Source organism: Miniopterus schreibersii (assembly GCF_964146895.1).
Source record: "Miniopterus schreibersii genome assembly, chromosome: 5".
Classification (NCBI taxonomy): domain Eukaryota; kingdom Metazoa; phylum Chordata; class Mammalia; order Chiroptera; family Miniopteridae; genus Miniopterus; species Miniopterus schreibersii.
Genome location: NC_138106.1, coordinates 56972532 through 56986576, shown reverse-complemented (window position 1 = coordinate 56986576; position 14045 = coordinate 56972532). Strand labels below are relative to the sequence as shown.

At 40.5% G+C, this 14045-nt stretch overlaps 1 pseudogene across 1 annotated transcript; it reads right to left on the bottom strand.

Annotated features, from left to right (window-relative positions):
- Positions 1–10435: 10435 nt before the first annotated feature.
- On the bottom strand, positions 10436–11305 carry LOC308557473 (GPN-loop GTPase 1 pseudogene; annotated as a pseudogene). The gene is made up of 2 exons: positions 11279–11305; positions 10436–11150 (listed from the first exon to the last, which is right to left on the bottom strand). The product of its transcript is annotated as a GPN-loop GTPase 1 pseudogene (transcript).
- Between the last annotated feature and the right edge of the window lie 2740 nt (positions 11306–14045).

Sequence of the window (14045 nt, the reverse complement as noted above, 5' to 3'; positions counted from 1 at the left end):
TTGAGTTCATCAAAAAGATGATTATTTGGGGTAGTCTTGCCTTAATCAGGAGGGTCCAAGGCTAACCCTACAAGGGAAATTCAAAATGAGACAAAGTCTCTTGCTGGCTTTGAAGAAACAAGCTGCCATGCTTTGAATTGGGCCATGTGGCAGGGTTCACTAGAAAGCCTCTAAAATCTGAAAATACCTTCTCGCTGGCTGGCAGCAAGAAAGCAGGGACCTTAGTGCTACAACCACAAGGAAGCAAATTCTGCCAACAACTAGTGAGTCTGGAAGAGGGCTCTGAGCTCCAGATTAGCATGCAGCCCTGGATGACATCTTGGTTTCAGACTTGTGAGACCCTGCCTGGTCATGACTTCTGACCCACAGAAACTGTGAGATAATAAATGAGTTTATTTTAAGCTGCTGAGTTTGTGGTAATTTGTTATTTGGGGTGGGAGGGAGACTAATACAATAAATTAGTGTTAAATAACGTATTTTTGCTCCATCCCTAGCTACCTATTTATCATCTCCCCCTGCTCTTGTTCTAGAAATAAGTTTCATTTTCTTTATCAAATGTGTCATCCTAAACTCCAACCACATGGTTTTCTTAGAGGCTGTTAGTTACTTTTCCTGAATCCAGAAAAAGGCCTGTGACTGCCCATATAAGACCCAAAACCTGAGAAAAGCAGAGAGGAACGTTGGCAAGAAAGAGAGATCTCTGGCAGCAATAAAGTCCCCAGTTCTAATCCTCAGAGCTGCCCTTGTCCCCACTCCATTCTTTCCCATTATTTACGGTTTCATAAATTAGTTTTCCTTGCACTTTAGTAACCAAAACAGTACTGAGTTGAGCTTTTATAACCAAGAGAGCTCACTTCCTCACCCCCAAATGTCTAACATGACATCCACCACTTTTTCTCTTGCTACAGGTGCTTAACCTAGAAAAAATAAATCTTTGCTTTTTCTTGTACCAAAAGCTATAGCACAAGTTTTGTCTCTTTAACTACGAGTAGAGTAGAAATGACAGTCATTTCTTAAAACGAAAGACAGAACTGAGACACAGATATGTGTTCATGAAAATGTTTTTTATTTTATCAGGAAAAGTGTTGCTGCTTTTTTTTAGTAAGAATTCAAAAATTCTCAAATTTTTGAGAATCATGTCATTATGCCCCAGAATGAAAACACCAGACCTACTAGGCTGACCTGCTGGGAATGGAAGTCGATACAGATGGAGTATGACAAGGTACCACTCAATTTAGAAAACTCCCAGTGAAAAAAGTTATGAAATTATTTCAGGACTGTGCCGAGTCCTAATTGTAGCCTGTACCTGAAGATTCTGTGACACTGTCTAGAGTTTGATAGTTGCATGTTTAGCTAACTCATCTGCAGGGCACACTTATCTAGAATCTTAGCTATAAGTCCTCACCTGACATAATAGGGCTGTGATCTTCCATGTGTGATGGTCCCAAGACCTACTGAAACAAAAGTGTTCTTAATGCAAAGACCATGGCAAAGAGAACCAAGAGGTCCTGCCTTTTATTTTAGATCAGCTTCTACCTTTGATTTCCATCTCAGTGACGCAATTTCTACACTTCAATATATACTTCCTCCATTCCGGCCCCTTACCCACAGCATTAAATTTGAAAAGGAAATTCATGTTTTTCTCATGTGGACTTGGAAAGATGGGTGATAGGAATGAAGAAATATACATCATTTCCCCTACTGGGAGTAAAGTAAGGTCGAGGACAGTGATACTTTCTTGCAATCCTTTCTTTGCAGGGTCCATCTGAGGAGAGTATCATCTTGAGCTCAGTTGCTGATTCCCAGGGAATCTAGCAGCAATGGCACCCAGTAGAGATTTGCTCTATTTAAGTGGCAAAAATGCTGATCAAAGTGGAGGGGGGGGTAATTATGTCTAAATACAATAATTTAATTTAATAATTATTTGTTGCAGGATCATTATTAACAGTGATATGAGGACATGAAAAAGTATGAAACCCAGCCTCTACCCTCAAAATAATATAATCGGTAGGTAGAAAAAAGCTGAACACATGAAACTTCTAAGGAATAATTAAAGATTGTGTGTAATTAGCTTCATGGAAGAGCTTAATACGTATTTGTGAATAAATGTTAGCAATACATATTTTATAATTTTTAACTTCCCTAGGTTTCATTTTCTTCATCAATAAGAAACGGACAATAACCTGCCCCACATGAGGATTAAATTGGAGAAGGTATGAAGTACTGGTGCTATATCCTCAATATGTGCTACTGTTATCATCACTTTTGACTTCTTTTATAGATTCTGTTATTGCCCCTTTTCCTATAGACCAAGCGATTGAATGTGAAAGACCTAAACCTATTAGAAATGATTGTTCACTAGAGTACAAGATTATCAAGGGGACAATCTATGGCAATAGAATTAAGATATGAACTCAGGAGCTTAAATATAGCCCAAAGATACTTCTGCTGAAAGAAACTGAAAAGAGAAAAAGAATGTAAGTTGATTCATATTTCAGGATTTAAATAACCTGAAAGAAATCAATGAACTAATCAGAAGCAGACTAACTAAAAGACGCTTAAAACAAGTTTGTTCTTCAATGACTATTGGGGGGGGGGGGGGAGGACAAAACTAAGAAGGAGAAAAGAGGCCTCTGTGACCGTGAAAGCTCTGATTTGAGAAGCTACTTGAATTTCAGATGGGGCAAACGGCAAACCAGTGCCCATAGCCTCTTGCCATTTAACCTCCTGAAACCCCCCAAAAAACACAGGAACTAAGAAAAGAAGTGCTTGCTAAGCAAACACGGCTTCAAAAGAAAGAACCCAGTTCGCCTTCTAAACACACTGTCCAACCTGACACTTCCATCACTGTGTGAGCGCAGGCCTGCCAAGCCAGGCAGCCGTGGCGGAGCAGAAGGAGTCGGCCGTGGATTTGTGGGTATAAAGATCCACATGAGAGAAGAAATTGAAAATGAAAGGAGAGATGACAGTTGAAGTCTGATCGTTATTTTAAGCTCGGTGAAGCAGGACTGAACAACAAGCTAGTATTTGTTGTGTTAGAGGTCTGTCTTTGCAAAATTTTGTTTAATTTGCAAGATTATTTGCCACAACATGAGTGATTCTTACAAGCTGAGCAGTGATCTGAAAAAGTACAGATTTAAACCATGGATTTCCCTCTCTTTATTCTTGTTAAATGAAATTAGAATTCTTGATTAAAACTGCAGGAATGATACATGAACCAGTATTACTAGACATGTTTAGATGAGACAAGCCTTTTAAAACATGAATGTGGTATTGTTAGATCATATAACACTTCATTCAGGAGAATTCAAACTTATTTTGCTTCTAAGTAAGTAGCCAAAAAACAAAAATAATTAGATAAGAAAGTGAGAAAAAATTAAATAGTGCAGATAATGATAATTATATTCACCATTCTATCCAGCAGGAGCACACCTTACCTTTGAATAAGTGTGATTTCGTTGATTCCTCATGTGTGGCTTTGTGTGATCACTTTAAGTGCATTGGATGTGATTCAATTATTTAAAGATTAATATGAATGTACATTTATATTCACATGTACACCTATATATGTATGCATTATATCTATAATTTTTTTTACTCACTATAGCTTTTAAATACAAGCCAACTATTTGTCCCTACTAAATAAGAACATCACTGTATACATTATATATTTATAGATGCATAATACTATATATGCAGAGTAGCATATTTGAAAAAGTCTCCATTCTGTACCCTATGGATATCTCAGAGGTCTATTCAAGTTTAGTTTTGACTCTGTGCAGTTTTAACCTTATACACAGATAGCAGTACCTAATCTCTACCAAGTGAGCCTCTATGCTTGCTGTTTTTTGTGAGGAATAAGCTTTCTGGACACCAGAAAACTGAAGCTAGAAACACAGCTCAGCACTGACTCTCTTTGTAACCCCAGAGGATGAAGTGTCCCATAAATAGGGAGGGTCCCAAAAGGAGCAGAAGTAACCACAATTATAATGTCACAGTTTTAGGTAAAATAATGTTTAGAATGAACGAAATGTATTTAATCAGAAGCTTTCAGAGAGTGCTCACAAAGTTGTCAAAATCGGATAATATGAAAAGGGAAAAGGAAACCTTTAAATAGAATCGACAGATCAGAAAGAGGTAAATACAAAAAGTAGTAGGACCTACCTTAGAGACACTTAAAGCAGGGAGATAAGAAAAGCCAGGCCTGGAGTCAGGGTAGTGAAAGTGGTTTTGTGAAAACATGAATGAGGGGAAAGGAAGTGGTAACAAAACTGCTTCTGATCGTGGTCAGGGCAGCACCACATGGGAGGAACCGTTCACGGACATGTCCCTGAATGGAAACCGTGAGCGCAGTTGCTCCGGGGATCAGGAGGATGCTTTCACAAAGACGACCTCAAGGATCACTGGGGAGTGGGGGGAACTTAAATCCAGAACGTCCCCTTTTCTTTGGGTAGAGGCCAAAGGGGGTATTAAAAAGTGATGGTAGGCGGTCTAAGGACAGATAAAATGACATACCTGATGAGGGGTACTTTCAGCTACGGAATGAGCTAAACTACGAGCCAGCTATAAAGACTGAGCCTCTGAGTGAAGGGAATGAGCTGCCCAATCTATACATTAGGCTAAAGGTAGCGATGAGTAAATATCTGATTCATGGGGGAGAAAACAACAAACCTATAAAGTTTGTGCTTGCTCTTTTCTGTTTTCCAGTTTGTGGTCTAGAATGCCAGATTGGAAGGGTGGGTAAGGTGAAGAAATGGAAGGACAAACAATGGGGTCAAGTTAAAATAAGGTCAAGAAAGAATTCTGTAGGTAGTTCTGCAAACTGGAGATAGACCTTTAATGCCCGCTCTATCCTTTTGCCCTAGATATTCGTAGAGCTTGTTTCTCAAAGGGTAGCGATATCCCAGACATCTTGTCCTTGGTTCTCTCTGAGCTAAAGTTTCAAGTATTCTCAGCAGACTCCAAACTGGAAAGTGGCAACGATTTATCTTCGTATAGAAGAGATGCAAAGTCTTGTAGTGTTAGTATTGTTTTTTTCTCAATAAATATTTTTAATGAAATATCTTTGTCATGCCAAAGAAGTTACTAAATCCCTTTTATCTGATTAAAATGTTTATAACATCAATTAACCTAATAGATAGAAGTCTGGAGTTTAGAACAAAAAACAGATTTTAATCCCAGCTTTTCCACTTAGTAGGTATAAGACTTTTGCAATTTCTGTAAAGTCAATGAGCTTCAGTTTCCTCATCTTTTAATCAGGGATAAAAAATAGCTAACTTGAAAATTTGTTGAGATCACGAAATGGGATAATACATGTAAATACTTAGGACTCTGCCGAAAAATAAGTACTCAATAAAGGTAACTATAATTATTATCAATATAGCTCTTGAAATATATACTTTTAAGCTTTTTTTCTAGAACCCATCTGAGGCTAGTACAGCTCACAGCAGAGACACCAACTTTCACATCCACAGTATACCTACCATAGTACAGTATCTTTACTTACTAGAGCCTTACATTTTAAAGGTATTAAGTTAACAGCCAAACAACATTGATTTCTACAACTTTACTATAATCATACACTTGAGATGAGCAAATATCCAAATGAAGTATTATTATCCTAAGGAAAAAATAAGAAGTGATAAAATGAGTTTTCAAAGGCTTGATTATTTTGGAAAGAAAAATTTGAGCCACAGTATTTAAATATTTTGTTAAAAAAAAAAAAATTATTCAATTTTAAATATCACATTGGATACTGTTAGTTAAAATCCAAGAACATATTTTCAAGTCATAAATATTAATAAGCCAAGTTTGACTTCAAATTTTAACATGACTGAATCAACCAGATGTTCTCCCATTTATTTCCGTTATTTTGGTTTCTGCACAGGTATTCATTCTACCATAAAATATGCCTTCAAAGATTGTGAAAATATGCCTAGAAATTGAAAGATGGAGATAAATGGGACTTAGGATGATTCCTGAATCTTTTATTGGCTCCTCTCTTCTATGGCTATATTAATAATCCCATTCAGATGTCAATATTTAGTTTTGAGAATGCATGTGAAACGGTACATCAGCTGAAGGACCAGCTGAAGGAGCAAATGGTACTCAGTCTCCCTTTCTGCACTGTCCTTGTCTCTCTTCAACACAGAGAAGCAGCAGCCCTTGGCTAAATATTGTATCCCATCCCCAGGCAGTTGAAGGTAAAGAATGTTGTTAAAGTATTTGTGAAAATGCAACATGGCTTTCAAAACTGTGCCTTCACAAGATGCAGTGATCACTATGAAGCACGTCTCTGGTGTCCGTTTCCTCTTCATTTAAGTGCAGCATCTCTACCTTTCTGTGCAGGCCCTGGAGTGTGTTTATCCTTTGTAACATCTCTCTCTCTATCTCTGCCTCTTTATTCATTGTAGTGTGTGTGTGTGTGTGTGTGTGTGTGTTGGAGAGTGGGCATGGGGGCAGCAGATAATTTTCCTTCTACCCTTTTAAATTCTCAGTCACAGCCCCTGTAACAAATGACAGATTAACAAGAGAAAAACAAACAGAAGTATATTAACATACGTAGCTCATATATACATGGAGGATACCCTGGGGAAATGAGTCACTCTCAATGTCCCTATTTTCTTTTCTCCTCTGTGGGTTACAATAATAATACAAATAATAATAATAATTTTCTATCCCTCTCTATAACCTAAAATAATATCTCATATTTTACTGCTACCTGACAAGTAAGCTAAAACTGAAGCACCTCAAATGCTTGAATGTGTATACTTAAGGAGCTTGCAATATAAAAGAAAATGCAACAGAGACAGGGACAGAAAAGATAAAGCCATTTTTAGCAAACCACACTTTGTAAACTGACGTTTATTTTTAAGCCCACTCTGCTGCCTTTATCACGGCTGCCCCGAAGGCGAGGGAAACAGAAAGAGAGGGGGTGGCATCAGGTCAGATGAGGATTTGGAGATGAGAGAACAGACCTGGGAAAATAATGCTTTACATAAAGAGGATTACATTTTGTTGGCTCCCCCCCCAGAAAGATGTAAAGGAAGGAATCAGAGCCCTTAAGCATCCTACCCCCGCTCCACCCCAGGAACCCATTTCTGCTGGCAGAGCTCCCCTTTTCCATTCGTCCTTGCTGACTGGGGTCTGCAAATCTGACCTTGACTCCAGTGGACTCTCCTGCTTCCTCCAGTTCCCACAAGTAAGAGCCGCAAGGGGATGAAATAGCCATGGAGGCGGTTCAGCTCACCCTCGAATCCTAGTCTGGGAGGCGTCTCATCTCTTCCTCCAAGACTAAGAGTCCACCTCTTCCCAGAGCTTTTCCATCACGCGTCACACCCCACTCTAGCCCTTCCTTCTGCACTTCCTCCCTTCCATCCGTGGATTGCATCTTTACTAGATCATTTAAAACATTTTACTATAAAATCATAGCACCAGAGGGCATTTAGAGGGGAGTTTAAAGTCCCTGTGGCAACCTCCCTCTAATCAAGGTAGGGTAAGGACCACAGAGCCGGGCAGCTTGTCGGAAAGCCACCAGCCAGCTGAAGGCAAATCCAAGCCACCTGGGTTCCAGTCCAGGCTCTTTCTACTATATCATGTTGTTTGAGTCATTTATTCCTTCTGGGAGAAGTAAAAGGGCTGTGCTATATTTTGAAGATTTGAAAAGAATGTTTTCAGTCATTTATGAAGCTGCTTACATTTAAATAACCCCACACTCCATTAGGTATAAAATTTCATATCTAATGTAAAAGTCCCCGTTTCAAGTGTAATCATATTTTCAAAGTTTTGAGAATCCTGACATACACAAAACCAAAAATGCAAATTCAGATTAGCTCCAAAATCCTGCCAGGGGAATATATTCAGGAGATATACCCTTTCCAATCTGGAAAAACTCTAAACTGAAATATTTCTTATCTGGAATGCACGTAAGAACTCAAATCTCAGCCCTGAAATAACGACGATAGCAATGACTATCGGAATGTATAGAGCCTTTTCTGTGTGCTGCTGGTGCTGTGCAAGTGAGAGAAAAGAAAGAAAAAAGAATGAGAGAGAGAAAAGAAAGACAAATCCACTCTGAGGATTTAGGGAGAGGGGCTTTCTGGAGGGTTTGTCCAAGTAAAGAGTTAGCAAGAAAAGTAGTATGGCACATTTACACCATGGAGTACTATGCGGCTGTGAAGAGGAAGGACCTTTTGGCCTTTGGCACAGCATGGAGGGAACCAGAGAGTATTATGCTAAGTGAAATGACCAGTCAGAGAAGGACAAGTACCACATGATCTCGCTTATATGTAGAATATAATAAGCAAAATAAACTGATGAACAAAGTGGATCCAGTAACATAGAAGCTTGGAACAAACTGAGGGATCTCAGAGGGAAGGCGGGGAGGGGGGTGTGGGTGGGGAGAGATTAATCAGGGAACTTGTATGTTTATGGGCATGGCCCATGGACGTGGACATTGGTATGGGGAGGGCCTGGGGGTGGGATGGATGAGGGGTGGAGGGGATCAGTGGGGTTAAAAAGGGGACATCTGTAATGATTTCAACAATAAAGATAAAGAAACATTAAAAAAGAAAAAAAAGTAGGATGGGTATTTTAGGCCAAGCACTTCTACATTTCACTGAACTAGAAAAATGGGTTGTATGCAGGGAGCCCTAAGCAATTGGAAGTCCCTGAAATATAGAATGTAATATGAAGAACAGTGGGAAACAGGTTTGAGAAACAGATAGGGGCAAGTTCCCAGAGGGTGTTCTCTTAGTGTAAGAGTATTACCTGGAATTGATGTCTAGTAATATGATCTGTAATCACGTCTTAGGTACCTTATAATTGCTGTAAAGTGGATTTGTTTATATTTTCCCAGCCTTCCATCACCACTGTTATCTTTTTCTAAAATAAAAACAAAAAAAAACCCTTTTATTTTTAGAATGTTTAAATTGGAGATGGGTTAGGGTACTCTGATAAAGCAGGTCATATGAGGATTGATCCCTGAAATTCACCTGGCCTGGAATTGTCACAGGCTGTTTGAGTTAGAGCAGCAATTTTCAACCTTTTTCATTTCATGGCACATATAAACTAATTACTAAAATTCTGCAGTGCACCAAAAATGATATTATATTTTTTGCTGATCTGGCCAAAAAAAAAAGGTATAATTTTTATTCATTCACACCAGATAGATATTGTGGAGTTGGCTGTTGCCATTATTTTATTTGACAATCTAAGGGAAAAGAGATCAGTGCCCCTGACTAAATAGTCAGGTAGTGCCTGTTTTAAAACTTCTTGGGGCACTCAGGTTGAAAACCGCTGAGTTAGAGCAGCGATTCAAACAGTCTGCTGGGCCCCACCCTCGGCTTCTGACTCAGGTTTTCAGGGTCCCATTTCTAACAATTCACCAGGTGCTGCTCATTCCCATGATTCTGGTCCAGAGACCACACTTTCAGGGCCACTGGCGTACAGATTAGGCAGAGATAAAATTGCTTAAGGGAAGGGTACTACATTTTAAGATACTGTGAAGAATGGGGGCAGGGGACAACCTTACCATGACTGTGATACATGGAATGTCCACCGGACCCAAATCCGTAGCCTTTGAGTAAATCACCAAGAATAATTTGCATTAAGTTCATATCACAATACAAACAGGGCCTGGCTCTATACCTGGTTACTAGGTATGTGTACAGGGGAAACTTGAGTAAACATCACCTCCTTACTGAGACAGGTTTGGACATGTGCCTTTAAACCTTTCTGATGAACAGAAGTTAATCTATTTGTAATTATATAATTTTCTTATTTGAAATTATGACAGGCAGTCTTACAACAAAGTTAAAATTAAAAACTCTTTATCCAAGTCACCATTGAAAGCAGAGCTCTTATTCATTAATTCTATGTTTTGCCCACTTTCTTCAACAAACCTGGTATCCTATAATGAGCTACCCAGCGCGAGGCACATTTCATACCAACATTGACTGGTTGCCAAGGAGACCCCGCTGCCACTCTGTCCAAGCTCATGTTTTCCCTTTCCCTTTCTGCTGAAAGGAGGGGAACTCGTGTGTCAAGGGCAAGATGCTAAGGAAATAGAGGCTATAGATCCAGTGCAATAATAGAGACCTGAAGAGAATATGTTCTCTCTAAATTCCATCTGTCAGCAGCAAAAGCACTTGAGGTCAGATGATAAAATGTGAGTTTTACACTTGAAGGAATATCAGCAGCCAAGAGCAGTCAGAATATCCTTCCTTGCAAGAATCCAAGGGAAAGGCCAAGGGGAATTGGCATCTACTTGCCAGGTCTTCTATCCTTGGCTCCTATCCCTGGCTTCATCCAAGTTAGGAGATTTCCCCAGTATGAGAAACTCTGCTATTCTAAACAAAATTGCTCTTTATAGGAAGCCCAATCAGAGGCAAGGATAGTTCCCTCACAGAGTTCCAAACTTTTGAACTTCGAGAAACTATCTGCTGCTTCTCTCCCAGTCCTGTGCCATTGATTGTTGCATAACATTCTGGAACCCTGGCTCTTCGTGGCTTTCCTCTCTGTGGTCATTATCATCAGTGTCACTGTCTGCTTCCTCACCCTCTTCATCCAAGGTTCCCTGAGTCCCCAGGACCAAGTCTGAAGGGTCCCGAGCAGGAGATGAGCTGTCTGTAGCAGCTCCCGTGTCCAAAGCTACAGAGCCCGTATCTTTCCGAGGGCGCTCCAGTTGCTCTTTCCACTGCTGGCTCTGTGCCTGGGCCAGTCATTTCCTCGGCTGTTCATATTCAGGACGCTACTCGCTTTCATAGCCTTCTGCAGCACTGCTGACTTGCACAAAGCGTTCATCTAAGCCTGTACCAAGAACGGCAGACACATCAACCACCACCACCCTGAGGGAGCTGTAAAACTCCTCTAACACCAAGCTCATTGAATGATTACTGATATAGGAAGTCTCTTGATTCAAGGCATCCTGGAAAGTCTCAAAATCTTGCATCCATTCCACTGCCAAGCTGTGATCTATGACATCAGTTTTATTCTCGACCGCAATGAACGGAAGCTTGGTTTTGTACAAGAGTCAGGGCCTCAATGACCATTGTCCCAGAAGCTGACCAGGTAAATACTTTAATGTGCCCGAATGTGTCAATCAAGACGTATTTAGACGAGTTAAGATCCTTCTCAATAAATCTCATCACCTGATCGGATCTGGTGGCAAAGAGATTAAGTGAGGTCACGAGGCTACCGTCAGGCCCAAGTCCACATCTGGACACTTAGTTGAGGATTTAAATTGTTTATAGGTGAATTTCAATGATAAATTTCATACCAATATTGGCAGGAAAGGGAACTTCATACATGGGGGGGGGGAGTTCAGATTGATCACATACGGTGCAGAGCTTTGGCTATGCAGGTGTCCTGTGAGCCTTTGAACAAAAAGGTGGTTTTCCCAGATCCCACCATTCCCAACATCAACACATACACTGGGGGCCAAAGACCCTCAGAAACCTGGGCTTAGCTGCCACTACTGTCACCTTTCATAAAAAATCAAAGTGAACATATATGAGACATGGGCTCATCTTCAGTATCCTTTTAAAGAGAATTATTGTTAGGGTACATGCATTAAATATTTTTAAATAAAAGGCTTACTCAGAAAATATGAAAATATGAGTGACTGTTCCTAGAACAGAGGTTGTTATTTCTAAGCGTCTCAAGTGGAGACATGAATTTCAACTTAGTAAACATAATGGTAAATACTTCTATTTTTGTCTCTCATGCATGGATCATAGTATTGTTTTATTCAGTTGCTTTTTTTTATAAACAGATCATAATCTAAGGTTTTGAGAAGTAAGAGACCCCAGAAAACATGGGGCAGCCATGCAGCACGGGAGCCCTCTGTTCTCTGTCCCCTTCCAGGCCTAATAACTATTTTCAGTCTTTGTAAAATATAGGAAAATAAACAAAACCCCAATCCAGCTGCTTTGCAGCAAGCACCTGACCTGGAGTCATCTACTTCTTTTCACTCAAATAGGATGTCTCCTTTCAAATTTTCTACTCCACTTAACAAGCTACATAAGGTGTTCACCTGTTTTGGCTCTCCTGAGAAATGTACCCTGATCTTGGCATGCTGGAATAACTAAATATATTTTCCTTCAAAGATCCAAATTTTTCTAGGCTCATGGGTTTATTCCAACCAGCATCCACCCACTTTTGAGTATTGGTGTGTGTTTAGGGCTGTGCCAAGCATGGTGGGAAACACCAATGAAAGAACGAAACCTGGCACTTGCTCTCACCAAGTTTCTGATCAAGTTCAGGGAGACAAGACTCACATACATGCAACAACTAGGAAACAGTTTGAGACAGTATATAATTAAGTGCTGAATATAATACTGACTGTACGTGCACAATACTTCACTAATTACCTATTCCTTTAAGGAAGAAATACTTAACTTCAGGGATTTCAATCACGATTTCTCTATAAGCATTAATTCTTGTAACCAGCAATTCAATTCATTTAGAAAGTTACAAACATACCCTCCTTTTAGCAAATTATCAGCATTGTTCTCAGAAATGTTTTTTCCATTAAGCAATTAATTTAAATCCTGATCGTTCTGACCTCCAGGGCCTTTTGGAGGGTGCTGGCTCCTCAGACGTAATTTAATTTTTCAAATAAATTTTTTGCCTGGCGCGGAATTTAAAGCCCAGAGGGGAGGAAATCCGCTTTCTCCCCAGGAGCAGGGGGGCAGGAGACTCGGCTTCATAGCAGGCTTACTCTCCCCTCCAACCTCCGACGGGGCAGACAAGCTCCAGCTCCGGACTTCTTTACTTTTTCCAGGCTCCCCTCCTTTCTTTCACTCCCTTTTCATTCCCTCTTCCTGTCTCCCCTGTGTTGGCCTCCTTCCCGCTCTTCTCCCTTTGTTTCAGCCTGACCAGGAGCATCACAGAGAGAGTCTCCTGTGCGGGCAGCCCTGGGGCTGCGGGAGGTTGCTCACCGGCCTCCTCTGCCAGCGTGTAGAAGACGAGCCCAGAGAGGATTATGGCCTCAGAGAGCCAGCTCAGGGCATCTTTTGAATCTTTAGCCAGCTTTCCGTCAGCCAGCAGGTGTTCTGGGAGGACTGCAAACATAGGTTCCAAATGTGCTTCCTGACAGAGGCCTCAGTGGGTCTCACACTTGTCCCGAGCTCTCCTGAGCACCTTCATGGACTCAGCCCACCTGGCCAGCGTGCAGGGCCCTGGACAGCAACCATAGGTGAGCATAACTATACCCAAACCTGCCTTTTGTTTCCCTTTGACCGAGAAGCAATTAGACACTGATATGTGTGACGGGACACTTTTTTCCTTTCTCTTTATCTGAGTGTGGTGGAACGTGGAAGGCAAGTACCACTTATTTCACTTCCCGGAGCTTCAGTTTTGTTTTTGGTTTCTTTTTTTTAGTAAAACATTGACATCCACACAGCAGGTTGTGGTAGGAATTAACCAGCATGGTGGTAAAGAGCCAGATTTCCTGGCTTCAAGTTTCAATTCTACCCCTTCCCAGCTGGGTAACCTAAGCAAGCTGTGTAACTATTCTGTGGGCCCAGGTCCTCATCTGTAAAACAGGAAGCCCAACAGAATCTACCTCAGGGACCTCGCATCTCAGAATTAAGTTTACAGATCCAATACATGTACAAAACACTCTATAAGCTAGCTTTTATTATGTAGAGTAACTTGCACAAGTGGATGCTCTATAAATGTAAGCTCTTCTTTCTGTTCACTTGTACAGGTTAGTAAAGGGCAGGATACCCGGGAGAGTGGCTGCTCTGCCACCGTCCACCAGGAAATGTTACTCCTTTGTCAGAGCGAGATAGATTTCAGCCCTGTCCGACACCCAGACACACTGTACTTACCACCAGAAGAAGTAATGCGTTCTGTGATCTGATAAATTTCAGTAAGACGTATTAAATCTTTCCTTAATAGAGCACTAGAAACATTAAAAGAGTGGTCAAAATAGGACAAAAGTAAGTGCCACCATCAAATGCATTTTTGTGATAGCCCATACTTTATAAGCTCTTAAAAAGTCTGTGCAATTCAGAGAGTTTGATTTAATAAAAATAAAA